The 26,832-nt window shown below is 36.6% G+C and overlaps 1 pseudogene; it reads right to left on the reverse strand.

Moving 5' to 3' along the window:
- Positions 1-1,555: 1,555 nt before the first annotated feature.
- LOC131903741 (vomeronasal type-2 receptor 116-like) lies at positions 1,556-26,526 on the reverse strand (annotated as a pseudogene).
- Positions 26,527-26,832: the final 306 nt, after the last annotated feature.

Raw genomic sequence — 26,832 nt, forward strand, 5'->3', positions numbered from 1 at the left:
TCCTAAGAGACATAATCTCACAGCAAACTCATAGGTCCTCAGGCACTTCGATTCTTTCTGTGCCATCTTCCTCAATGAATCCTGAACCTTAGGGGAGTATTTACTGTAAATATATCAATTGGAACTGGGGTTCACAATTATTCTATTTGATTGCTTGTGGCATTGTATAATTGTATGCATCTGTTTCAATATGCCTTATCCTTAAAGAGATCTGAAGAATAGACTTTATTGTATATGAGAACAAATATTTAGAATGTTTAGGGACTTTGCTATTTTAGTAAAGTGGCAGTTGTAGCTTCTCCTCTGAGATCCAAAACTTCACTAGTTCTTGGTTGTTGCTTTGGTTTCCATAATTAGGGTTGGTTTCCCTCTTGACAAGCAGAAGTTATGTTCAATTACAGCTAACAATAGCATCTGTGAAACCTCCTAGCCTAGTATATACACATAAGAGCAAAAGAGTCACCACAGCTAAGACAAAACTCACAGTAGTAAAAGTCTAACAATTTTATACAGTTTTGCTTTTATTTAATGATGTTGAAATAGAAAATATTTTACTTCATATATTATATATATTTGTTTGAAATGGTGATGAATTCTGGAGAAATATGTAATAACAAAATGACACATTGTAACTTATTCATGATTTTACATGAAGAGTATATACTAAATCAATGAAAAGCAGTTAATTGGAAGAAGCATTTAGGTAAATGATGTGTAAATGTCTATATTAAAATGGAACTAGTTGTAGTCAGCTAGACTTAAAACAGGTGGAAATGTGACATACATCATATGAGGGCCAATAAGGGATCCATGTAGTTAGACCTAGTTACTTGTTCTGATTGACTGACATTTGACATTGGGTAATAAAATATAATTCGTAGTAAGTCTACATTCTAACTTAGCATGCAACATATTATTCTATGACTGATGAAACCTTATGTACATAAAAGATTACATATACATTTTGAAAATCCCATATTCTTCAGTATAATTACATAAACTTGAATGAAAACATGATAATTAAGTAAAGGGCCTTGAGACCTTATGAAACAGATGGATATTCTTCTACAAATCTGGTATATTAAAAGTTGAATATAAAATAAAATTTTGATCTATATATTTTAACATAGCTGTTGAAAGACAAGATATAATTTTACTAGGAAATACTTTCAAAATTTAAAACAACATGTGATGAGTACAATTGGAAAAGAGAATATACTTGATGCTTTCAAGCAATTTAAATCAATAACGTGAATCATACAGTCTATATTATAGAAGAATATGGAGGGGTGGTGGGACTGGACATCTTTAATCCTAGAAGAGGTGGTGTGAAGCTGTCCATCTCAGAAAAGCAGAGGCAGTTGTAGGTAGATCTCTATGCGTTCAAAATATCATGATATTCACAGATTGTTTCAGACAAGCCCAGATACATACTGAGGTCCTGCTCTTATGAAAATACAACCTGGATTTCAAGTGTGCATAACTCCAGTAGCTCCAGTATAAAGAGGCTCTAGGACAATTAGATGACTGTAGACAGAAATATTTCTGCAAGCAGATGACCATGTAAAAGCACAAAGAATCAAACCCATACTCTAATTGCATAACACATATGTGCAGTAGAGATCAACTGGACTTCATCTTTGAAGTTCATGTCTTAATATGAGAACTATGTTGACTTTTGAACTAGGTTTTGAGAGGGTTATTCCTTCTAGAATGTGGCCTGTTCCTGATATGATGAACTGAGTTCTTATCTGGCCTTATTAAGATAATATAGCACTTTGGGACAAAAATGAAGCCAAGGAGGGCTGCACTAGAAGCCAAGATAGAGAAGACTTCCATAGCCACCATGATCTTCCCCTTGGTGCTCTGGTAGACAGGGAGGAATGTGATCCACACACAGAAGAACACCAGCATGCTGAATGACAGGAACTTGGCTTCATTGAATGTGTCTGGAAGATTCCGTGACATGAAAGCCATAGTAAAACTCCCAAGTGCCAAGGAGCAGAGATATCCCAGTATACCATGAAAGGCAAAATCTGAGCCTTTGTTACACACAAGGATGATATATCCATGTTCAGCATGAACATCTTGGTCAAGGAAGGGAGGAGAGGTCCATAGCCAGATTCCACAGAAGACAAGGTGGATCAGAGTACACATGGGGATAATGAAGTTTGGAGCCTTTGATATTATTAACCACCTCACCACTCTCCTTGGAAAAGTAACCTTGAAGGCAATAACCACAGTGATAGCTTTTGCCAACACAGTGGCAAGAGCCACAGTGAATGCACATCCAAATATGGTCTGCTGCAGGATACAGGTTGTGGTGTTGGGATGGCCAATGAAGAGCAAGGAACATAGGAAACAGACAGTGAGTGTGATAAGCAGTGTGTAACTAAGGGTCCTATTATTAGCTTTGACAATTGGAGTGTCTCTGTGCTTCACAAAGAGTCCAAGAACCACAGTTGTGAGTACAGAGAAGCACAGAGCTGTGGATGTGAGAGACATTCCCAACGGATCCTCATGATTAAGAAAACTCACAGCTTTCTGTAGGCAATGTTTCTTCTCTGTGTTTGCATAATGACTCTCTGGACACTTTATGCACTTATCCAAACCTGATTAGAAATGAAGGTGAGATTTAATCCAAGCTGAAGTTATCCCTTCTTTTCTAAGCCACTTTTTCTATAAAGTTAGGAAAACATCCAATTTGTGCATTTTATTACTGTGTGTTAAATTATGTGGGAAAATAAAGCATATTGATTAGTACAGAGAATAGGAGTTTCCTGTAGGAAACAATAGCTGAAGTTGATCATAAGTATAAATCAATTTAATGTAATGTAATTTTCAGTGCATACTCTGCATGATTTCAAGACATGGTGATGAACATTTCATATCCTAAATAAGAGAAGGAATACATTTTTCTGACTACTCTCTAGATATTTTTCTGTTTTTAAGATAATGCAGAATCCTGTAGAAATGTGGAACCATTTCGGTAAGATTTATTCTTACCTGTCTCATTGGAAATCTCATTGTCTGCACAAGGAGTGCAATCATAGCAGCAAACAGCCTTGCCCTCTAGGGAAATTTTTCTGAATCCAGGACCACAGCTCTCACTGCACACCGAATGAGGAATCTGAGAAAAATGGGAGCAAAGTTAACAAATTCTCATGGTTCATTGAAATTCTCAATAATATTTTTAATATCAGATAATTAATTTCCAAGTTTTATTTTTTTTTAATTTTTTTTATTTTGCAATACAATTCAGTTCTACATATCAGCCACAGATTCCCTTGTTCTCCCCCCTCCCACCCCCCTCACCTTCCCCCCCCAGCCCGCCCCCGATTCCAATCTCCTCCAGGGCAAAGCCTTCCCCACAGACTGAGATCAACCTGGTGGACTCAGTCCAGGTAGGTCCAGTCCCCTCCTCCCAGGCTGAGCCAAGGGACCCTGCATAGGCCCCAGGTTTCAAACAGCCAACTCATGCAATGAGCACAGGACCCGGTGCCACTGCCTGGATGCCTCCCAAACAGATCAGGCCAATCAACTGTCTCACCCACTCAGAGGGCCTGATCCAGTTGGTGACCCCTCAGCCATTGGTTCATATTTCATGTGTTTCCGTTCGTTCGGCTATTTGTCTCTGTGCTTAATCCGACCTTGGTCTCAACAATTCTCGCTCATATAAACCCTCCTCATTCTCGCTAATTGGACTCCCAGAGATCCACCTGGGGCCTAGTCATTTATTTTTATAAGAGTGGAAAAGGAATTTGAGCATCTGTGATCTATACAAAATTGGTCTGAGGATTATCCCATTATTAGATACTTTGGATCATAATGAGGTAGGGATAGAAGATAGATTATAGAAGACATGACCTAGAAGGTCAAATGGTCCTTCCGGATGGATCTTGCCTCTGTGCTTGCTTTCTAATGTGTTGAGAAACTTTTATGATTGTAAGTCTTTCTTTTCAACTTGACAGCACTTACAATCACCATGTAAACAAATTGTTGGGCATCCTTGTGAGTGTTTTTAAAGAGAAGTTTAAAGGGTTCTCTCTAAGAATGAGCATCACCATTCTGTAGGCTGTTGTCTCAGAATTGAGAATGAAAAAAAGGTGTTTCGTGGTATTTACTTTGTTTCTATTGACTGAGAATATGATGTCATCAGGAACCTCATGCTCCTAGAGCAGTAAATTTCCAAAGATAAGGGCTGAAGGCTCATACTGTCAGCCAAAAGAACACTTGCTTAAGTTACATTAGGTATGTATGCATCTTCAGTAGCAGACCAAGAAATAACAGACACACATGCAAGATATAGTATTTCAGTTCAAGGGTAACTGTTTATCTTCTGTAATTTTAAGCATGGAATCAAGATGAACTACTTAAATTTTGGATACAGTGAAGGAATTATAATAGAGACATTGTGTATTGGTTTTAATGAAAAGTGGCAATTATAAACACAGATATGTGACTATATATTTCCTCAATGGTGGTGCTATCTTGAGAGTAATTGCAACTTTGAGAGTTCCAGACTTATTAGCAGAATTATTACAGTGGTTGGGGATTTTGAAAATGTATGAACCTCACCTAATTCCACTATTCACTCTCTGCTTCCAGTGTGTGTACTGAGACATTTTGTTTCAGGTTCCTGCCCATCTCTCCAAAGATGCCAAACACTGGCATGCCTCTTGAGTATAAAAGACATGTGAAAATCCAGAACCAAAAGTGAGATAGCTCTTTTTTCCAAAAGTCACTTCTGGTGATGATGTTTGATCATACCAAGAAAATATAACTTATTCAGTTTTCTGTTGTGAATGTAGATATTTTCTACATCAGCGTGTCTTGTGAGACATTACCAGGACTGCATATACCGCTTCTCAGGTGTACTTAATTTGTTTCAAAAAGACAAAATTTAACCCATGCACCACTGAATATTAGCAGATATTTAAAGCTTAAAAAAGTCCTTTTTTAAGAATCAGGGGATGATAAAGCACTATCTTCTAGTAGTTATTTTTGTCTTTGTCTACTGGGAAATTTATAGTACTGGGATTTAATTTCAAAGCAGAAGCTGTTATACTGGATGATATGTTTGTGTTATTTGATAAGTTTAATGCATTGAGATAATATATAACCCACCTCTGAATATCTTTCAGGCCATTGTATCATCTTCTCAGATAAAGTCAACTGTTGACTCTGGGGAGCACTGGGCAAAAAATTTCCTACTTTCACTTTTAGTCCAAGACCCTTTGGAAAATTCCAAAAGTTATGAATATCATACTTATCAGCATCTAACTTCTGTTTCCATTCTAAGGCCATGTTGGCTCCCACATAGACATTCCTCAAGAAAGGATGAAGCTGGAATGATGCAAGAAGATGTTTTAATGAAGTTCTGAGAGTTTGACCACCAGTGGATTGTAGAATAACTCTCAATGTTCATAATATGTGGTGTAGGACACAATAATAATGTAGGTATGATTGAAGGGCAGCAATGGTGACCTAAGTTAATGGGATACAATTCTGCATCTGAGAAACAGTCAGCCTCAGGAACATCTTCTATACAAACTTAGGAATGGAATCCGCGAGTATTGATTGAAGCAAATCTCAATTTCTTTAAAAGAAAGATATACCCATTTACACACAGTGTTCATCTCAAAATTCATGGAGAAAAATGTGGGTGCTTATGACTAAATAGTAATTGAAAGAAATCATTTATATACTAACAGCTTGGGATAATGAGCTTTCATTGTTTCACTGAGAAAAATCTTAGGGTTCTGGTGTAATCATTACAATGAAAAAATTGTGCAGATATTTGTGACACAATTTTTATATTCATTAAAATCATTTCCTCTTTGCCACTAGCACCTTAGTCCACTGCAACATGGACACAAAGATCTGCACTGACCTGGAAGATAAGATAACACATGAAGAATCTCCTATGGATGGATACACACACACACACACACACACACACACACACACACACGCACGCACACACAAACACACACACGTATACATATATGTATGTATATATACATATACTATAAGTAAATACTGAAATATGTAATACCTTGTTTGGTGCCTCTAAAGACTGTCAAAATTTCACATTGTTGATGCTCTAATACAATGGAAGGAATATTACCTGCCAGGGAAAGAAGACCAATTTTTCCCCATTTCCAAATGGTTGCATTTGTACTTGCTGAAGACTCATCTCATGGAGACTCTGGGCCACAGTATATATAGCCTTGTATGTATTGTAGCTGTCTTCACTCATTACCGTATCAAATATGTGTCTAGGCAGTAATTCCAAGGAAGCATTGGGTTGGCAGTTCTCCAAAAGATGACAATCCAGGTCTGAAAATGGGCACTTGAAGAACAAAAACCACAATTTAGGAAGGTAATTGTCATCTGGGTATTTATAAGGATTCGCTGTTTGGATAAAATTTTTAAATTCAGCCACCTGCTCATGGTGTTGTGAAAAAATGAGACTTCCATGGAATGAATCCAGCAAGAAATAATCAGCGATATTAGTAACATCCCACTCAGAGGTCATGACCCAGACTTTACTCATCAAAATCTGTTGCCCTAGATTGCTAATTAAACCTAGTAGTGAATCATTGTCACCATAAATGATGATAACATTGGCCAATGTTTCCTGGATGATGCCAAGACTTTTCCAGTATTTGTATGAAAATGAATTCCAGGTGCTTTGGATCATTTCAACAAAAGCTATGCAGACTTGATTTCTCTCCATATTTTCTCTGATATCTGCTAGAAACTGAGTCCCTCTGTGATCATCTGGGATAATCAGACCAACCCAGGTCCAGCCAAAATGAAGCATCAAAGAAACCATGGCAAGAGACAGAGTTGTGCCTTGAGAGGCCATCTGGTAGAGAGAAGTAAACTGATCTCGGTCACTAAAGATAGGCTCAAAAGGACCAACAGTGAGCTGAAGAGAAAAAAAAATAACAACCAGGGAAAGAAAAATGGCATTATGCACATTCCTTGTTCTGCAGAAACAGATGGAAATGGTTAGCACAATGATGGTTCACCCTGATTTTAAAGGCAAATTTCTGTGAGAGAGGTTTTCAGAAAAAGACTGGCCTATTTTCTATTTTTATTAATCCTCCTTGTCTGCTCCAACCTCCACTTTCTTTTCCCAGTGACTAAAATAGAAGTCCATTTCCAATTGTCTGGACAATTGCCATTTATATCTAACTAATCCAAATATACCTTTTTACCTATGGACACACCTGAAATGTCAGCAAAGGAGAGCTGCATTTTTATCCCATACAAGTCCTCACCTGTGGATATTTGTAGAGCTGAAGCAGTGTCCCAATATGGGCAGATTTTACCCACGATGGTCCTGTTATTGCAGCAGTTGTCTTTCTCTCCTTTTTACAGTTATAATTAGAGTGAAGACTCTGAAATCTACTGAGGCCTGTGATCCAAAAAAGAGCATTCATAAGAATGTTTTTCTCACTGTATGGGACATTATAGAAGTCAAATCCCAGAGATATGTTTGGTAAAAGATGTGGGTTCCTGTTGATCTTCTCAATTGCAAACACCAGGGCCAGAACTGACTGGTATATTTTAAAATTATATCTGCAGAGATTGAAAAAACATACATGAGGAAATTATAGACAACACAGAACTGAAGATTCCAACTTCCAAGACTAAGGGACAGATTCCAGAATTCCTGGGTGTAGCTGGGTATTTCAGTGTTTGTAGAAACTGCAATACCTCTATACATAAGCACAAAGTAGGAGAACTAAGACCCTAATCTTGACTGAGACTAAATGAAAGACATTCAAGGCTTTAAAAATATCTCTGAATTTGGCTACAGCCCTAGAACTTCCAGATGCCTCACAACCTTTTCATTGCCAGTCCATGACACAAAAGACAAAGGGGTTTTACCCAAATGTTGGGACCATGGAAATTCCCTGTGATACACCAGTCCAAATGATTGGACCCTGTAGCCATAGGATGGCCTGTCTCTCAAACATGTGTGGACAGTATTGCTAGCTTAATAAAAGAATGCATTGGAGTTAAATGTGTTAAGATCTGATACACATAGTATCTAGGAAAAATGAGGTCTTCTACTGAGGAAAAAAAATCATCAACTGCTTAAGGACTCTTTGACCCAATACAAGACTCTACTCCTGGCCCCAACTTGAGTTCAGTTTGTCATCAATCCAGCTATCCCTCTTGCATGATGATGACCTACAGGTGCTCAGACCAGACTGTCACTAGACAAAAGATGAAATCAGGAACATGGAAGATGCAATACTTACTTTTAATAAAATTATTTGTGCCGAAAGCAGGAACCTCATCCCAGGTGGAGGAACTGATTGATCGACCCATTATCTCATATGAGGAAAGGAAACTCTATTAATATATACATAGACCATCAGTTGATATGATTTTACAAGTGGGTATGTCAACTGTGTGATGTATAGAGAAAGATGGCATTTCACTACTGGAAAAAGAGGACATTAAAAAATCTTGGTCCTCCTACGGGCTATATGGCTTCCCCTAGAAATTGCTGTCCTCCATGGCACACAGTTTAACTCACTGTCTGACAGCTGACGCTAAAACTTGGTAATGTTCTGATGATACATACCACAAACCAGTGCTACCTGATACTTCAGGGTAAAGAAAAATGGTCAGTATAAAACTACATGTGGCCAGGAGATTTCCTATGTCCTGGTCTGATGGCAGTTGGGACAAATCTCTCCCACTTGCCTCCCCCAAGTAAACACAGAGAGGCTTATATTAATTATAACTGCATGGCCATGGCTCAAGGTTTTTGTTAGCTAGCTCTTATATCTTAAATTAGCCCATAACTATTAATCTATGTATAATCATATATTCTGTGGCTTTACCCCCGTCCCATTAAATATTGCTCCTTGAGTGGCTTGCTGGTATCTCTCCCTGCCTTCTTCCTGTCTCTCTCTCTTTGAAGTTAATGCTGCCTCTAAGCTGCATTGCCATAAGACAAATGGCTTTATTTATCAACCAATCAGAGCAACACATATTTGCAGTATACAGAAAGTCATATGGCTGGATTCTGGAACAAACCTTCACCAGGCTATTCCCCTGGGTACCACAAAACTTTCTGAGTTGTTCAGATCAAGGTATGTTATAGATATAAGTGACACAATAGCATGGCATATCTAAGCAATATACAAGAATTGTGTTAAAAGTAAATTGAAAACAGAGAGTCCTCACCCAGGAAGGGATCCAAATGAAAGAACAACACCCTGTCAAATGTTGGAAAAACTGACTTCAACCAAGATCTGGCTTGCTGGGGAAGGGAAAAATACTTGCAACTTTCTTAAAGATACCATTTTTGAGTGGTTAGAAGTGTTCCCCAAATAGACTAAAAGTGTTCAAATAGTAGCTAAAAAGCTCAGGCATAAATGGTGCTCCAATTTGGCTTCCTTCTAGCAATAGGGTCCAACAATATCCCGATTTTCATAACCCACACCCTCTTAATTAATATCTATGGCTTTAGACATAGAGCAGAAACTTCACTGTGTATCTAGACCTCAGAGTTCTGAGCTGGCAGAAAGAATGAACAGGACATCAAATGAAACTCTAACAAAATTCTCATTAGAGTTCAGAAAAAGATGGATAGGCTTCCTGCTTTACTGTGCCTCAGTTTACTGTTCCCTATATAGGGAGGGATTAACTACCCATGGGATGATATTTGGAAGAATTCCTCAAATGCTTCCCAGGCTCAGAGACAAGCAGTTGACAAAAATCTTTAATCATTCCCTTATCAAGTCACTAAAGGCCTTCTAGTTCTCCACGCAGGCTATTTACTGAATTATGTGAGATATCAAGACATCTTCTGTGTCCACCACCAATTTCATCTTTGTTAAGTTCAGTGATATCCTCTGTGTCAAGTGAGTAGCCAGAGGGACACTGGAGCTAATCTGCTAAGGACCCTACAAGGTCATTCTCTCTATTCATGTGGTGGTGAAAGTAGGTGCTCTTAAATCACAGACCAACCAGACCCAGATAAAGAAAGTGGAAGCCACAGATGCTATTCTCAAATGGAATGTCTCTGAACTATGAGCCCATTAATAATAAGGTTTCATTGGTTCCAGGTTTTTGCACTCCCTACTCTTATACCTCTTATTGAATCTTGTGTTGCTCACTATGGGTACAAATACAGGGTCACAGTCCAAGCCTCACTGCTCTCAGGACTGGACTGGAGATTGAGGATGACAGATACATGGAAGGTATTATGTAATGTGACTACAGATCAGCAGCCTTTATCTCATCTTGACCTTTACTTGCTGATGCCTACTTTAAGTGTTTGGCTGTACTGGAGAAATGAAGGACGTGAGAGTTTACCTTTTTAGAGAGGAATACAGAGTTTACGATTCCATGCATTCCCCATGGCTTTGTCCCCTAGTTGCCAGCATCAAGGAGGTTTCCATTGTAAAACTGGGAAATTCTAAAAAGACTGATTTAAAAAGATTGTGGTCTTTGGGAAATAGGAATAACCTAAGAAATCAGACTCTATTCTGCAGGTGGGACCTTAAGGATAGTGTTACATCATTCCCATCCAAAATCAGCCAGAATTGCTGGTTATGCTTAGACCATGCCCTCATACTACATAGAGATATGAATTAAACAGACTGTCAGCCCATTGACTGACATACTTACAGTGACTGGGGGTAGCCTTAATTAACATTAGGAGACCTACAAGGGACAAAGAAATCTAAAATCCCAAATTTTTAACCTACACACTTTTCCTTATTTGGATAGCTGATATTCAGCCTAATGGGATGATTTATAATATATGCAATATACTGGGCCTCTGGGACTACTTGGTGGACTACTACATACAAATTCTTTGACTCAATGGCTCTTCTAATTGTTTCCAAAATAAGTAGATATGTTGATCAGAACTTAGAGGTAATAAAAGTTCCTGTTTCTGAATTAAAAAACAGATTTCTTTGCAGAAATGTTCCTACAAAATTGGAGAGGCTTAGAGTTCTCATGAAATAAAGGAAAGTATGTATGGATTTGGAAGAAACCGGTTTCTCTTTACTAACTAATCAGGAGAAATTAGAGAAGTATTTGGCATTGCTGTGAAAATGTTTGATTCCCCCTGGCAAACTACTCACTCTCAGCACTGGGTGGGCATCTAACTCTCATTCTGATTGGTTCATAAACTAAAATGGTCATGATTTGGCTCATTCCCTGAGAACAGTGGTGAATGTAGCAGTGCCCCCAGCCTTAGTAGGCCTCCAGAGCTTAGCACAACTGACTGGATGGTGGAAGTGCCATTTAGCTTGTAAAGCTCAGCAAATGGACAGCCCCACCTGATGAAAATGAAAACAACACACATAGTTTTCAGAAAGATTCTAAATGTATTACACTTGCTTTTTGCTTCTGTAGTTCCAATTCTAGATATCTGTTCTTGTTAACTGATGTATTTTAACACAGAACATGTTTTTTTGTACTTAAAAGCTCATCCTGAGAAAGTCTCCATGCTACCCTGGGATTCTGATCACCCAGTAGAGTTGCAGGCTGGCTAAGAAAGATTTTCTATTGGCTTAAATCGTGTTCCAAAATTCTTCTCTGGTGAATACCCTAAACACTAAATTGTATGAAACCAGAAATAAAAATTAGTTGACATCATCCAGTTATGTGCCCTGCAAGATGCAAAAATAACTGACCTAATAAGACATGCCTTCTGATGCAATAGAAAAAGAAATGTTACATGAATATTCAAATCATTTTCTGTTTGGATCATGGACATGTTCCATGAGAAGAAATTCATTCATAGCACGGTTATTTGGAACACAAAAGAGACCATAAACCCGAGAGAATATAAAAATATTATTATGCTAAATGGACATAGAATTAGCATGATTCCTAATAATTTATTTTTCAAACCATAGATGAGAACATTGATCCATTTTTGTAACAGAAACCTCTGCTGTTAGGTGTAAATTAAAAGAGACTTTCAACTGATCATGTTTAGGAGAATTAGGCACTGGATAATGTTCAGCTTCAGATGAGGAAGACATATTATTCTCAGGCAAAGAAATCTCAGTGATCTTCCAGATGTTGTAGATAATTAAAAGAAAATTATTTTCCAGAAAGAATAGAGTAATTGTAGATACAAATGCATAGTATCAGGGGCACCAGAGCTGCAAAAGGTCATGCTAGGGAAAAAAACTCAAGCTTAGAGAAGAGAGTCTTGTGGGAAATCACACCACTAGCCGTGGGGATTTTGTACTTGATAGGTTTTGAGATAGTCAGTTATTATTAAAGCTTTGAACTCTACTATGTTTACCACCTTAACAGAGGATGTTCCAGTTTTATTAGTAATACAACAACATAGACAGGTTTCTTTGAGTAAAAATAAGAAATGTCAAATTGGGTGAACAGGAGGTCAGTATAAAGGAGCACATATGGAAGGAGTTAGGGGAGGAGTGACTGTAATCAAAACTCACTGTATATAAGTTCTCAATTAATTCATGAAGGCATTTACAAATCAACAAGAAAGCAGCCAGACACACCAAAATGATAAATAAAGGCATGTACTGGAAGGGAAATGGGCACCAAAGTCCTTCATAGTGGAAACCAAGAAAAATAATGGAAACCAAGTTTTCATTCCTAACAGAAAGATTTAAATGTGTGTGTGTGTGTGTGTGTATATGTGTGTGTATGTATGTATATGTAGATGTATATATGTATGTGTATACATATACATATGTATGTATATATGTACACACACATATAATGCATGCATTTTGAGAATTTACAACATGTACGTAGTCTTATGAGCCCATTATATTCATAATCCCTGTTATATTTTCCATGAAAAGACAGCAGAGGTGATCAAAGCCTCCAAATACTAAGCAATGATAAGGGGATGAAAACTTTAATCACAAAATCTCATCAGTATTTTTTAGATCTCTGGTTTTTCTTCTATATATAGAACATTATGTCAAGTTCATATATGATACTAAAATGTGGGTTTTTTCAGCTTGAATGCTATATTATTAGATTTTTAAAATGAAAAAGCACCAAGATAGGTGTGGAGAACATCATACCAGTTTCTTGGAAGAGGACAATGGGAGAGAGAAGAAAGACAGCCATGCTTAACTACATGAGTTCATCAAACATGGAGGTTAGACAGATATTGAGAGGTCACATTGCAGGGAAAATGGCTTCAGAGAAAGAGAAAGGGAGTCCAAGATATCACTGAAGCACAGTGAGGATCTGTCAAGAAACCAAAAGAAAGAAATAGAAAGGAAAAAAATGAAATTAGGATTTTCTGAAAGAGCACTCAGCTGTGTTCAAAAACAAGGAAAGTTATGACATACTCAAGTACATAAATGTTGTGATTTGAATATTCACTATCGTTATACACAAGAAAGTTCAATCCTATCGCCTATCTCCTAGTTAAAATTGATTTGGGATTTTAATATATTTCATGCACATTAATTTTTAACAATTTTAACTAAAGTGAAAAACTTAAGAAATTGGCAAAAATGGTGAAAAATAAAAATACTAGATTCTGTCTCTTCCTAAATGTATTTTAGTAACCTATGATGTACAATATTTTCACTGGATGATTGCTATAGAAGATGGACAGACATATTGAAAGGTTTAGAAATCAGAGAATGTGTTGTAGGAATTATTGTCCCTGCATTGCCTACTTTCAACTGGAAATCATAGATTTCATTATTTATTAACTCAATTACATTAGGCATGAGAGTGACATTGGATAAATTAATATTTATTAATCTTATTAGACAAATTCAGTCTAAAATGGTCCAAAGTATCACTGAATGTGAATACAGTGATAGATAGACACATATATTTCTGCAAGTAACACATTGAGGTAAGTAATAAAAGAATTCCCATAGTGCTAACAATGACAGCCATCAGTACTCACTTCTGCAAGAATCCAAAAAACATTCTTACACCAGGTAGGATGGTGTGTATCTGATTAGCTGTATGTGAGTTTCTTGCTGTGTTGTAAAATAACATGGAAGATTACACATTCTTTGTGAAACACCCTAAGAAAAGGGGAGCTAGCAAATAAGATCTCCATGCTAATGAAAAGTACCAAGTCAGGATAAACAAAGCACAGTGGCTACAACAGAATGGACACCAAAGAAGGGCTTTCTAATAAATTAAGGCAGTCCACATAGACCTTCATACAAGGGTGTAGAGAGCTTTCAAAGAGTACTCTGCCCATATGAAGGGAAAAGGCCACAGAGCTTCAATTCATGGAAAGAAGAGATCAATTATAAGGCCACAGGCAGCAATGGAGGGAAGAGCTCAGAATCATGATATAGGTAGGCATCAAGATATTTTCACTGCTAATACACCAAAGGAAGACAGATTGGGCGGAAACATGAAAGCTGACTTTACTGTCTGAGTTATGCTCCAGAAAATTGATAGATATATCTCATTATTGCTTTTTTTCAATTCTCCAAAAATACAATGTACATATATTTATGTGTATGTGGTGTTACTCTTAACTATTTGTCTTGAAAAAAGATAATAAAAGCATTTATTGCTATTATTAAAAAGCAATGTTGATAAATCTTGGTCATTCCAAATGAGGGTATATATTTGAAAATTTTGACATTTTATAATTAAAGTCTTAAAAGTTTCATGAACATGACTGCCTAAACATGATATGAATTAAGAAGACAATAATAGATATACCACAGTGGCTGGGAGAAAGATCATAGGGTCTTATTTCTATACACAGAACTAGAGGCAATTAAGGATTATCAAAAGTCAGAGAAATAGTCTTCTACAGGGAAAAGCAAAGCCATCGAATATCCAATATCAAATGGTCATCCTCAAAACTATGCTTAGGAGTACATTTATGTAGACTGATCTGTTTGTAGTTAGGAACATGTATATATATGTACACACATATATTTATGTATCAATAATTTTTTTAAACAGTCCATAAGTTTGGAAGGGAGGAAGAAGTGTTATGTGACAAAGTTTGGACGTAAGGAAGAAAAAGAGAAATACTCCAAATACATTACAACTTCAAAAATAAATGAAATACTGACAAGAAATACTTTTCAATTTTGATGTGTGAAACTGCTCACAAAAGGGTATATATTTATAGTAGAGGAGAAAAAATCCTAACATCCAAATTGTAAAAGATCATATTCATATGATCCACGGATTTTTGTCACACTATTAACATAAGAAATGTTTGAAGATTTGGGGTAATCTACTTGGACATATCTAACCAACCAAAATTTAACGTCAAAGGGATAAACATGTACTTCATCTCACACATTTCTAGAAACAGTACAGGTTTTAATTTGGAAGGATAACAGGCACCATGTATAACAGGATTGGTCGTATGGAAAAAAAATATTTCACCTAGGACAAAAAACTAGCACTGAGTATTGGATGAGTTTGATGTCAACACACACATGATGGGAGGTGAAGTTGTCCTTCCACAGATGATCTCTCACCTGCAAGTGAAACCTGAGGCAAGAATGTGTATGGACACACACAAAAATTGTGGTAAAATACCTTGTAAAGTCTGTATCATGTGCAGTCCAGTAGACTAAGTCATGTTGCCTCAAAAGAAAACTTACATTAGTCTGGAAATTAATATATAATTTTATGTTTGTATATCATATTATCTGAATAGTTATAATAGCCCTAAAGAAAAATCTGTTTAAAAATTTAGACCACAAAAAAACCAATGTAGTGAAGCAAAATTCCTGCCCACAGCTAATACATTTTGTAATCTTGATAATTAAGATAATCATTTCTAGGCATGTAAAAATTCTATGCATGAAAAGAGACAAAGAGACTTAGAGAGCAAATATATTCCCTCTTTGAATACATATATGCACTCTCACAGTGTAATAAAGGATGTAATCAGAAGCCTTACAAAATAATTTTAGCTTTGAGATACATACACTTCTTGTTTCCCAACTTGTATGAAAAAATTAGGAAAGGTGTTGTACAATGGAAGATTTTGAGGGAGGAATGGGAAGGGAGAGAGACACATATATTACTCTTTTGTAGTAACAAAAATATCTCCCTACTACAAACTTAATTTTATTTCTGACTTAATAATAAACAACCCTAAGTGGCCACAAACTTGTCATTGTGCCTTATAATCACATCCATGAAAATGAGACTAAAAACTTGTTAGAAATGCATGGGAAGACATGTAAAAGAGAAAAATGCTTCTGGTAGTAAAATATTAGTAAATAATTAATTTAACTAAAAACTTTGAAGACAGGCAGAGCTGTTTTGACAACAAGAAACTAATGCCAACTTCTAAATCTGACACCCTTACTGCTAAATCAGTGGTATCTAGCATATGCAAACTTGTTACTCTACCATCACATCCTTCCATAGTAACAAATTTTGGTGGCATCACCTCTTTTTACACTAGTACATATAGACTTCTAGACTGTCCTGAAGAGCCAGGTAAACTTTGATAAAACCATCCTCCGTCTGAAGACCTAACATGAGAAACATGTGACTGTAAAGGCATGGCCAAGGAAGATCCAATATTTCAATTGTCATATTTGGAAACAAAAATCAATAAACAAACAAGCAATTTACTGTATCATCTTTGAGAATAGAGAATAAATAAAGAATAACATACAATAAAATAAGGAATTGTAGCTTGAGTTTTCCTGCCTGGCCCACGGTCAGGGCAAATCTCTCTCACCTGCCAGTCCCACAGCCACTCAGACCCAACCAAGTAAACACAGAGACTTATATTGTTTATAAACTGTATGGCCATGGCAGGCTTCTTGCTAACTGTTCTTACAGCTTAAATTAATCCATTTCCATTAATCTATACCTTGCCACGTGGCTCGTGGCTTACCGGCATCTTCACATGTTGTTTGTCATCGTGGTGGCTGGCAGTGTCTCTCTGACTCAGCCTTCCACTTCCCAGCTTTATTCTCCTCCTTGTCCTACGTACACTTCCTGCCTAGCCAATGGCCAAACAGTGTTTTATTTATTGACTAATTAGCAACACATTTGCCATACAGAACATCCCACAGCAAGGAATTTTGGATTGGAAGAGGTTATTTCATGATAAAAATAAGAAGCATCGGAGCTTGAATAAACATATCACCTGGGTCATTTTTAACATGAAATCTGAAACAGCATAAATGAACAACAGCACTTACTGTATGTAAAAGTCGGTATAAACATATGGCAGATAAGGATGTGGAACTTTGTTGCCTGTGTACACAGTATGAACTGGGAAAAATACACCAATGGTTACCTCTCCTTCATGGTGAAATTCTTCTTTGATTCTGAAATAACACTCAGAGGAGTTATAGGCATATGCATGACTGTGATTAAACAAGATCCTGATAATAATAACCAAAAGAAAACTTCCCACCAACACACATGTCTGCTCAGACATAAGTCTAATGGATCCAGATCTCACAGTGTACAGCAGGTTTATACTTAGCTCAAGTGTTTGTGACCATATGCACTTCTAACTTTCTTGATGGGTGAAGCTGTCACAGTAACCCAGAGAGCTGTCACACTCTGAGCACTTTCTTATACCTCCTCCACTGCCACTGAGAATTCTGGAACTCTTTCTTCCCTTAGGCTATGCATCTGAGTCCCTGTATTCAGGTGAAAAACAAGCTGGAAAATATGTTTATAGATTTTATTCTGCACCCTTAGGCACCATGATTTGACCTAAAACAACAGGCAGTAAGAGCTCAGGGATGAACTCCTCTTTGGATAATTTGGTCGCAAGAATGAAGCAAGAAACATTTCATATGAAAACAACTGAGATTGGTGTTAACAATCTACATCAGAGGATGACATTTCCAGTGTAGTGGGAGAAAAACGGGCTAAAATCCCATAATGAACAAAACCCACCAAAATGATTGAGACATCATGATTTTCCAAACCAAAAGAAGTCAGTAGATTCTACCTTGCTTAGTGTCTGTGTCTCAGAAATTCTTTGCTTCTATGATACATCTATATATGCATATTAATATAATGTCCACATCCAATAAAATCCATTTATTTCTCACTTTCAGAAAATTAATGATCTTACTTAATTATTCAGTTTCAAATGCACCAACTAACTGAGTAATAAAGTTTCCTGTTTAAATTCTATGATTTGAGCTACTGCACGTTTGCTGTCCTAGCAAATCCTCAGTAAATAATTGAGTAGATGTGTTGTCCTGATAAATACCTGTATCTAGTGCTGTGGGTTTACCAGCTACTTACCCTGTTCTGAGAACATGAGGATGATAGGAAATCCTTCTCTTTTCTCTATGAAGCATAATAATTTAATAGCCTCTAAATGTACTCTTCACCTAATAAACCAAATGAAGCTATTATGAGCAGTATTCTATTTCCTAGTTCACAGGATAAGTAACACAGTGAAAGTCTTTTGTATTATGTTGTATAAATGGATTGGTGCTCCAACACATTGGTAAGTTTCCTAAAGAAAGGATGGAAGAGTGGAGTGAATAAAATCCCACAGACAATTGTCTGAGGATTGATGAACATTATTATTTCTTTTTCAGTCATGTGCATTAGAAGGCAAACTTAAACATCAAAATAGTCCAGTTGGCAGTGAAATTAGTAAATCCCTCCATCACTTGTGCTTCAGGAACATAGAAAGCAGGAGGAATTTAATTAACCAAGCAGGATATCTAGATGCTGTGTGAATGTATTCTAAGGGATTGCTATTTATACACAACACTATTTGAACTTTGTCACTTAGATCCTATGATATTTTGGTTTTTGTTTTCGCATACTATATCTCACTTTATATTTTGTTGTTATCTCTTAGAATCTCATTCAAGTGGATCTCGATATGATGGAAGAGTGGGACACACTGGTCTTAGTAGACAGAAGGAAAATTGATCAGGATATATTGGATGAGAAAAGTATCAGTTTTTAATAAAAGAAAGAAAATTAAAAAGAAGAAAGCAAAATGATTTCACCTTAATGGACTATATACTTATTATTGTATGAATTTGCTTATCCAGAGCATAATGCACATGTCAAAATTAACATTGAGTGCCTTATTGAGTATCTCACACCATCATGGTATTCCAGACAGCATTGTTTCTTTGTGTGAATGTTTGTGTGTGTGTGTGTGTGTTTATTTGTTTTTTTTTCTTTTTCAATCCCAATCAGTTTTCTCTCTCTCCCTCTTCACGAGTCCTCCTCTCATCCCTATTCACCCAATATACCCATCCAGTTCTCCTTCCCTGTTTCTCTCCAGATACATTTGGACCTCTCATGGATATCAGTCAGCCATAGTATTTAATGTTTCAGGAAGACTGAGCACTTCCTCCTCTATCAATGCTAGAAGAGACAATCAGAAGGAGGAAGCAGGTAACAGAGTCAAACACAGCCCCTCATCTCAATGTTAGGAGTCACACAAGAAGACTAAGCTATACCACTCTAACATACATGCACAGAGTTTAGATCAGTCCCATGTTGGAGAGATAATTGGAATCTGGGGGCATTTCTTCAAAGAGCTAGAAACCCAGAGGAATCGAAACTCCCAGGAATAGATGATGGTGACCCTAGCCAAGTCTCTTAGCAATACAGGATATGGAGACTAAACCAGTCATCTCCAGTAACAAGACATATCTTTCAGTGGAGGGACTAGGACACTAATGGAGCATTACTTCTTACAAAGGAACTCTCTTCACAGGAAGAGAATTACAACATTAGGCCCATATTCATGGAAACCACTAGTTTAATATGTCCTTCACCATCCTTTATCAACAAGCATGGTATATAGCTTTTTAAAGATAAGATACCATTTATGTGGTGTTTGCATAAAGGGCTGTGACAGTGCTTTCCAGAAGGTGGTATATACAGGATTCAGTGTAATGTATGCTGTCTTTCTATCAGTTATGGGTCAAGGAATTCTAGTGTGGAAATTGGAATATTTCCACTCAACGTTACCACTCATGACCCAGGGGAAAAATGCTTCCTGCTGCAGTGTCTTTATGGTTTGCTCTCCTAGAAATGTGCTTTCAGGAGCTGGAGTACTACTACCTGGAGACACAATAACTATTTCTTCAAATTAGAACCTAATATTTCACCCTGGTCAACTTGAGCTTTCAATGCTCTGATGTGAACATGTTACTAAAATATTAACAGAGCTAGGAGATGTGATTAGTCCACACTACTGAGGGAAAACTTGGTTGTTTTTCTGCAATGAAGGAGTAGAAGATTATGTCTGATTTCCAGAAGATCCTTTACGACTATGGTCTGTATTACTATGTTCTGTGATTAATGCCAGTAGGAAACTGGAACTAGAACTAATCTATGTAGAATGATACAGAGTCCATGATTTTCAGAATGAATTTAGAGATCACACATTCAGGGAAATAGTCAAGACCTTCAAAGTTGCTTAGCTATTGTGTGGGGAAATAAATAATGAGAGGTAGTAGTGTAAGTTCAGTAACACCAGCTAAGATTACATGAACAGCTGTGGAAATAATGATTTTTTTTGGTTAAAAACAACTTTTTGTGTATAAACAAGCATATATATATCAGTATTTATGATTTAATTAAATATTTATTATGGGTAAAGACAGTGATTGATATATTCATGGGTACTAAATTTATAGGGAAGAAAGACTAAGTATTCCTCAAAGGACATCACCATCTACTTTTAAATGTATAATGAATTTGACATTGTATTTAAGATTGTTGTATCATATTATTTGGAACATGTGACCGGGTTATTGTTTTTATAAATAATAAAACATGACAGAAAGAGATTTGATTGTGTGTCATGTTGATGTTGGATGGATTTTGAGTGGTTAACCTCTGTTTACAACTATATTGCGTCAGAAATAATCTAACAAGCTATTAAGAAATCCTGTATCATATTATCTTAATGAGTTTACTGGAAGCAGAAAGACCTACCATAGACATGGGCATCATTTTCTGGTAACAGATCACACAAACTGTATAGGACAAAAAAATACGATTTTCAGAGACATGTCCTCACTCATCTACCAAGTCAAACTTTACTGCTGCTCTGGAATTAATTCACTGATATTAGTTCCAGAACCTTTATACTTTCAAGTAAATTGACAATCAGCATCTCTCCAGGAATCTTCACAGACTACAACACCAGATTTGGACTGCTGAGACATCTAGTCTCTTGAATTGAACTACTGGATTTTCTGTCTCTCCAGTGTGAGATATCTATTTCCATTGCTGACCAGCCTGGAACACAACATGGAAACCTATCTCATAAATCCCATAAATATACACATATATGTAATCATTCTCTATGCTGTCTTACTTTAAAGAATCCAGACTAATACAGTGCATTTTCTGTACCCTCATCCTCAACTGTGTAAGTAGTGAATATTTTAATTTCTTATTAGTCTACTCACCAGTCCTAATACTATTTGTTCTTTCATACAATGGTCTAAAATCTCTTTAAAACAAAGAAATAAATAGTACTGTGTGTTTTTATAAGCTTCATACCCCATAAACTCTCATAAAGACAGAAGTAGTTAAAGCGAATACTTAACAGTTATTTTCTTCTGGATAAACTTTTCTTTCTTTGGATCCACGCACTGATGTATTTGTAAAATTCTGCTGCAATAATGAAATGCTTGCTGGGCAGTGGTCGTACATGCCTTTTATCCCAGCACTAGAGAGGCAGAGGCAGGCAGTAAACTCTCTGTGAGTTCGAGACCAGCCTGGTCTACAGAGCGAAATCCAGGAAAGGTGCAAAGCTACACAGAGAAACCATGTCTCAAAAAACAAGAAAAAAATTAATAATGAAATGCTTGACCTGCAGATATAAACATTAAAGATGTGAATTTACTTAATATGTTTACAGTCTGAGAACTCAAACATCATTGCAATGTCAAAGAAGTACTTGTCACCAATAACTTTTGGTAGATGGAATGCAAATGAATAGAGAGAGACACACACACAGAAGGAAACAGAGAGAGAGAGAGACAGAGAGAGACAGAGAGATGAAAGAAGAAAAAGTAATATTGAGAAAAGTAATATTGAAAATAGTGAAATATTTTCATGTTATTTTATTTTTTTAATTGTAAAAATATTTTAAATTCAAATATATTTCATTCATATTCTTCCCCTCTCTCACATCCTTCCATATCCTCTCCTTCCTATCCTCCAAATTCAATTTCAGTCTCAAAAAACAAACAGAAGCTCAGTAAAAGAAAACACCCAAAACCCAAAAGAAGAAAATAAAACAACACTAACAAAAAAAACTCCACCAGACTACAACCAAATAAAATCACACACTCAAAACTGTGAAGTTTATTATATATTGATCACCAGCTCCTGAACACAAGACCTACCCTACAGTGGTTGATATACATACTGTCACTCTATAGGAGAAAACTCAATTTCCCTATCACAACAAGAAAAAAAAGAGTTCATATTTAATACTTGTGTTAGTGGAAAGGATTTTATTCATTCATTCATTCATTCCTTCATTCATTCCACCATCCATCCATTTACATAAAATAAAATATAATGAAATCAAGCAAAACTGTCACATCAAAGTTGGAGAAGACAAACTGAAAGAAGGTAAAGTGCCCCAGAGATGGCACAAGAATCAGAGACTCACTAGTTTTCAAATTTTGAAGTCTATTGAAAGCTTTTGGGTCCCTTGATAACCTTCACTCAGAGTTTCAGAAGAGATGCTGGTGACTGATTAATCTGAGGGATACCCTAATAAATCTACATACATGAAACCCTTTAGTCCATCCACTTTATTTTTTGGAGTCAGTTCTTTCTCTACACAGCTTCTTCTCTGCTCTCATAAATTGCTCCTTTCTTGCCTGATTCTCTCTCCCTCTTTCTGCTGTTCCCTCTAAGTGCTATCTTAATTCCTCTTAGTTCTGCCCCACCTAGGTCGTTCTCATCTTGTTCTTATCCACCTAGTTCTTGGCTTTTGGCTCTTCCTCGTTTTCCATCTCATCCTTCTTGCTCTCCTTCTAGTTCTCCAGTAAAATATTGTTCTCAAGTCTCTGATGTGCTGTGTGATGGTCTGTATGTCAAGTGTGTTGCTGATTGGTCAATAAATAAAACACTGATTGGCCATTGGCTAGACAGGAAGTGTAGGCGGGACAAGGAGAATAAAGCTGGAAAGTGGAACGCTGAGTCAAAGAGACACTGCCAGCTGCCACCAGGACAAAGAGCATGTGAAGACGCCAGTAAGCCACGAGCCATGTGGCAAGGTATAGATTAATGGAAATGGATTAATTTAAGCTGTAAGAACAGTTAACAAGAAGCCTGCCATGGCCATACAGTTTGTAACCAATATAAGTCTCCTTGTTTACTTGGTCGGGTCTGAGAGGCTGTGGGACTGGGAGGTGAGAGAGATTTGTTCTGACTCTGGGCCAGGCAGGAAAGCTCTAGCTACACTGATGTTTACAGTTATATATTCATTCAATAGCAATGCTCTGGCTAAGGCAAGATCACCAGGCTTGAATTCCCTCAGGATCAAAAGGAGGGACAATAGGATCCACACAAACGAGTAGTAATTGCCAGCTACCATATACAACCCAAAAGGGAAGTGACCGATGGGGAATAGAATTAACTGAGGGCTAAATTCAGTAACCAAAAGGGATTGTATTGTCCAACTTTATTCTTAGATGTAGCTAGTTAAAGCGTTAGGAGTCTATCAGTGACAAATGAAAATAAAACTGCCATATTTCCTTTTGGCCCCTATCTGTCCAAATATCTTGGCTACTGTCATTTTCTGGCAGGGCAGGGGAGTGAACTCCTTGGATGGGAAGTCTGAGTCAACTTGATGTACCTGTAAGTAGAAACCCTTTATTTCTGTGTCAATAGTTAAAGGTAGATCAAAAACTAGAGATAAGACTTTGGAAAGGGAGAGAGTTAGGCTTAATTAGCACATCTGCTAGGCCTTCTCAAACAGATAGTCTGGATGCTTAAGTCTGCTGATAAGATACTCTTTTCTGTCTGGGAATGGTCCTGGCCAGATGCTGCTAATGATGATAATTTCAGAAAGGCCTGAAATTAGGGGTCCTGATGGCATTAGTGCACAGAAGGTTATCTAAATATTCCTTTAGTAGAGGGGAAAATAAATGATGGAAAAGCTATAATAGCACATGGGAATTCATAGCAGGAAATGGCTAATAATCAAAAGCCAATATCACCAAGATTCCTTGAGCCTTGGCCTCATCCTCTGGAAGAGTTCTTAACTCTTTTAGGTATTGCTTTGCCATAATCAGATAAATTTCTACAGCACATATTTTTTGCAGCTTGCAGCAGAAATCAAATAAAAATACTAAACTGGAAGCTATAATGTGAGCAAGGGGACCTAGTGCAGACCTGTGCAAGCCCTGTGTATACTTGTGTAGTAACTGTGAGTTCATATGTGTTTGATCATATATGTTTAGGGACTTAACTTTTTCTCATCATTCTTCACTGGCTCTTAAACTCTTTCTTCCCCCTCATACATGTGGTTACCTGAGCTCTGAGGGAAGGGATTTGATGGAGACATCCCATTTAGGGCTGAGTGGTACAAAGTCTCATTCTTTGCGTAATGTAAGGGGGTCATATATATTTGTTCCAGTCTGCTGCAAGAGGAAGCTTCTCTGATGATAGCTGAATAAAGCCCTGAGTATAACAGAGTATCACTAAGAGCTATTTTATCACTACATACATACCCACACACACACATACACACACACACACACATACATATATACATATATATTCTTCATGTCTATAAATATATAGATACATAAAATATAAAATACATTAAATAAGAAAATTTTATTTTATTTTAATTTCATGATTAATTTTATATTATCTAATTAATATTATAGATTATATAATAAAAGACAAAATACATTTTTTTTCTTTTTTAGGCACTACACCAGTATTATTTTATCCACTACACCAGTATTATTTGCTTTTACTGTAGATCCCTAGGCAATCTAATCTCAGGATCTTGTTAATCCAGTGTTGGGTGTGGATTATGGAGTGGGCTTTAAGTCAAATCTCTTCAAAGCTAGTGACTGCCATAAGCATTGTGCCTTCTTTACCCTAGCATATCTTTCAGGCAGTACACCATTGTAGATAAAGGGTATGTGACTAAGTTTCTGTTTACACATCTCTTTAAGCAGCAAGCAGAGTAATTTTCTGTACAAAAGATGCCAAAAAGGAAGGGTGAATATTCTACATAGGCACCTATTTAACATCTCCATGCTCAATAAGTTGAATAGGTGTTGTGTTCAGCAATGAGGCCTTGTTATCAGTTATCAGTTTAAAGAGAATAAACTTTTCGTGGCAATAGCCTGGGTTGTTTGGGGATTCCCATAGAGTCTCTTGGAGCAAGAACCCAGTTAGATATACCCAATCTTATTCTAAAACCTTCATTTGGTGACAAAAGATGGCCATTCCCTTTATATGACAACTTCCTTTAGATCATATATAGATATTCCAATATATATATATATATATATATATATATATATATATATATATATATATATGGGAATTTTTACTATATGAAGTTTCCATACTCAAACTAGCCTTCAAATAATCTTTAATTTTGGTTGTCTCTCCATATGTTCTCTCCCACAATTCCCTCTCCATTCCCACTCCTTACTTTATCCTCCATTCCAGCTCATCTACCAAAAAAGTATATACTGTAGAGAAAAAGCATGTTCAATTTTATATTTGCTTATCTATGTCAGAAATGTATAATACATATTTCTTAAAGATTATGTATGTTCATAATTAATAATTTATCTTTATCAAATGATACTTAAGTTTTCATTCATATTAGTAACACAAGAATGATGAATGTTGGTAAATCTGAAAGTTGGCATGCATTTCCATTTGAAATATAAATATTTCAAAAATCAAAGGAAAAACATCAGACTCTAAAGTATTTCATAAATACCTAAAGCAAATATTTATGCTTTTTATGCAGAAAGTTATTATTAAGAGGATATATATGTACATATACATAATACAAATCATTAAGGATATATGTCTATGATACATGATTTTATGATGCTTATTAATGTAAGAAATAACTTGTTATAATCCACATTGACATACCAAGTCAATCACATATTCAGTAATTGTAAGAGTAAATACATATTCAGTAATTGTAAGAGTAAATACTCTGTTTTATATCTATTGAAAGTGACATTTTGAGATTTGGGGGAAGAATATTAGCCAGCAGATATAAATATAATTACCATAAGGCTCACCAAACTTGCTCAGTCAGTTGAAGATCCTTCTGATGATTTTGAAGAGCTGAGTTTGATGCCAGACAACAAATCATGGTTGTAGCTAGAGTTTTCCTGCCTGGCCCACAGTCAGGACAAATCTCTATCACCAGCCAGTCCCACAGCTGCTCAAACCCAACCAAGTAAACACAGAGACTTATATTGCTTAGAAACTGTATGGCCATGGCAGGCTTCTTGCTAACTGTTCTTACAGCTTAAATTAAGCCATTTCTATAAATCTATACCTTGTCACATCGCTCATGTCTTACCGGCATCTTCACATGCTGCCTTTCGTGGCGGCAGCTGGCAGTGACTCCCTCAGCCTTCCGGTTCTCTCAGTTCTCCTCTCTGTTAGTCCCGCCTATACTTCCTGCCTGGCCACTGGCCAATCAGTGTTTTATTTACTGACTAATCAGAGCAACACATTTGATATACAGACGATCCCACAGCACATGGTAGAAGAGAATCTACTTTTATTGTTATACACTGACCTGGACTTGAGAGACAGTACATAAATATGTGGAAAAAAATCAAACAAAAATAATGAATGTGAGAAGTTTGAAAATAC

This window comes from Peromyscus eremicus, chromosome 1 (assembly GCF_949786415.1).
Source record: "Peromyscus eremicus chromosome 1, PerEre_H2_v1, whole genome shotgun sequence".
NCBI lineage: Eukaryota > Metazoa > Chordata > Mammalia > Rodentia > Cricetidae > Peromyscus > Peromyscus eremicus.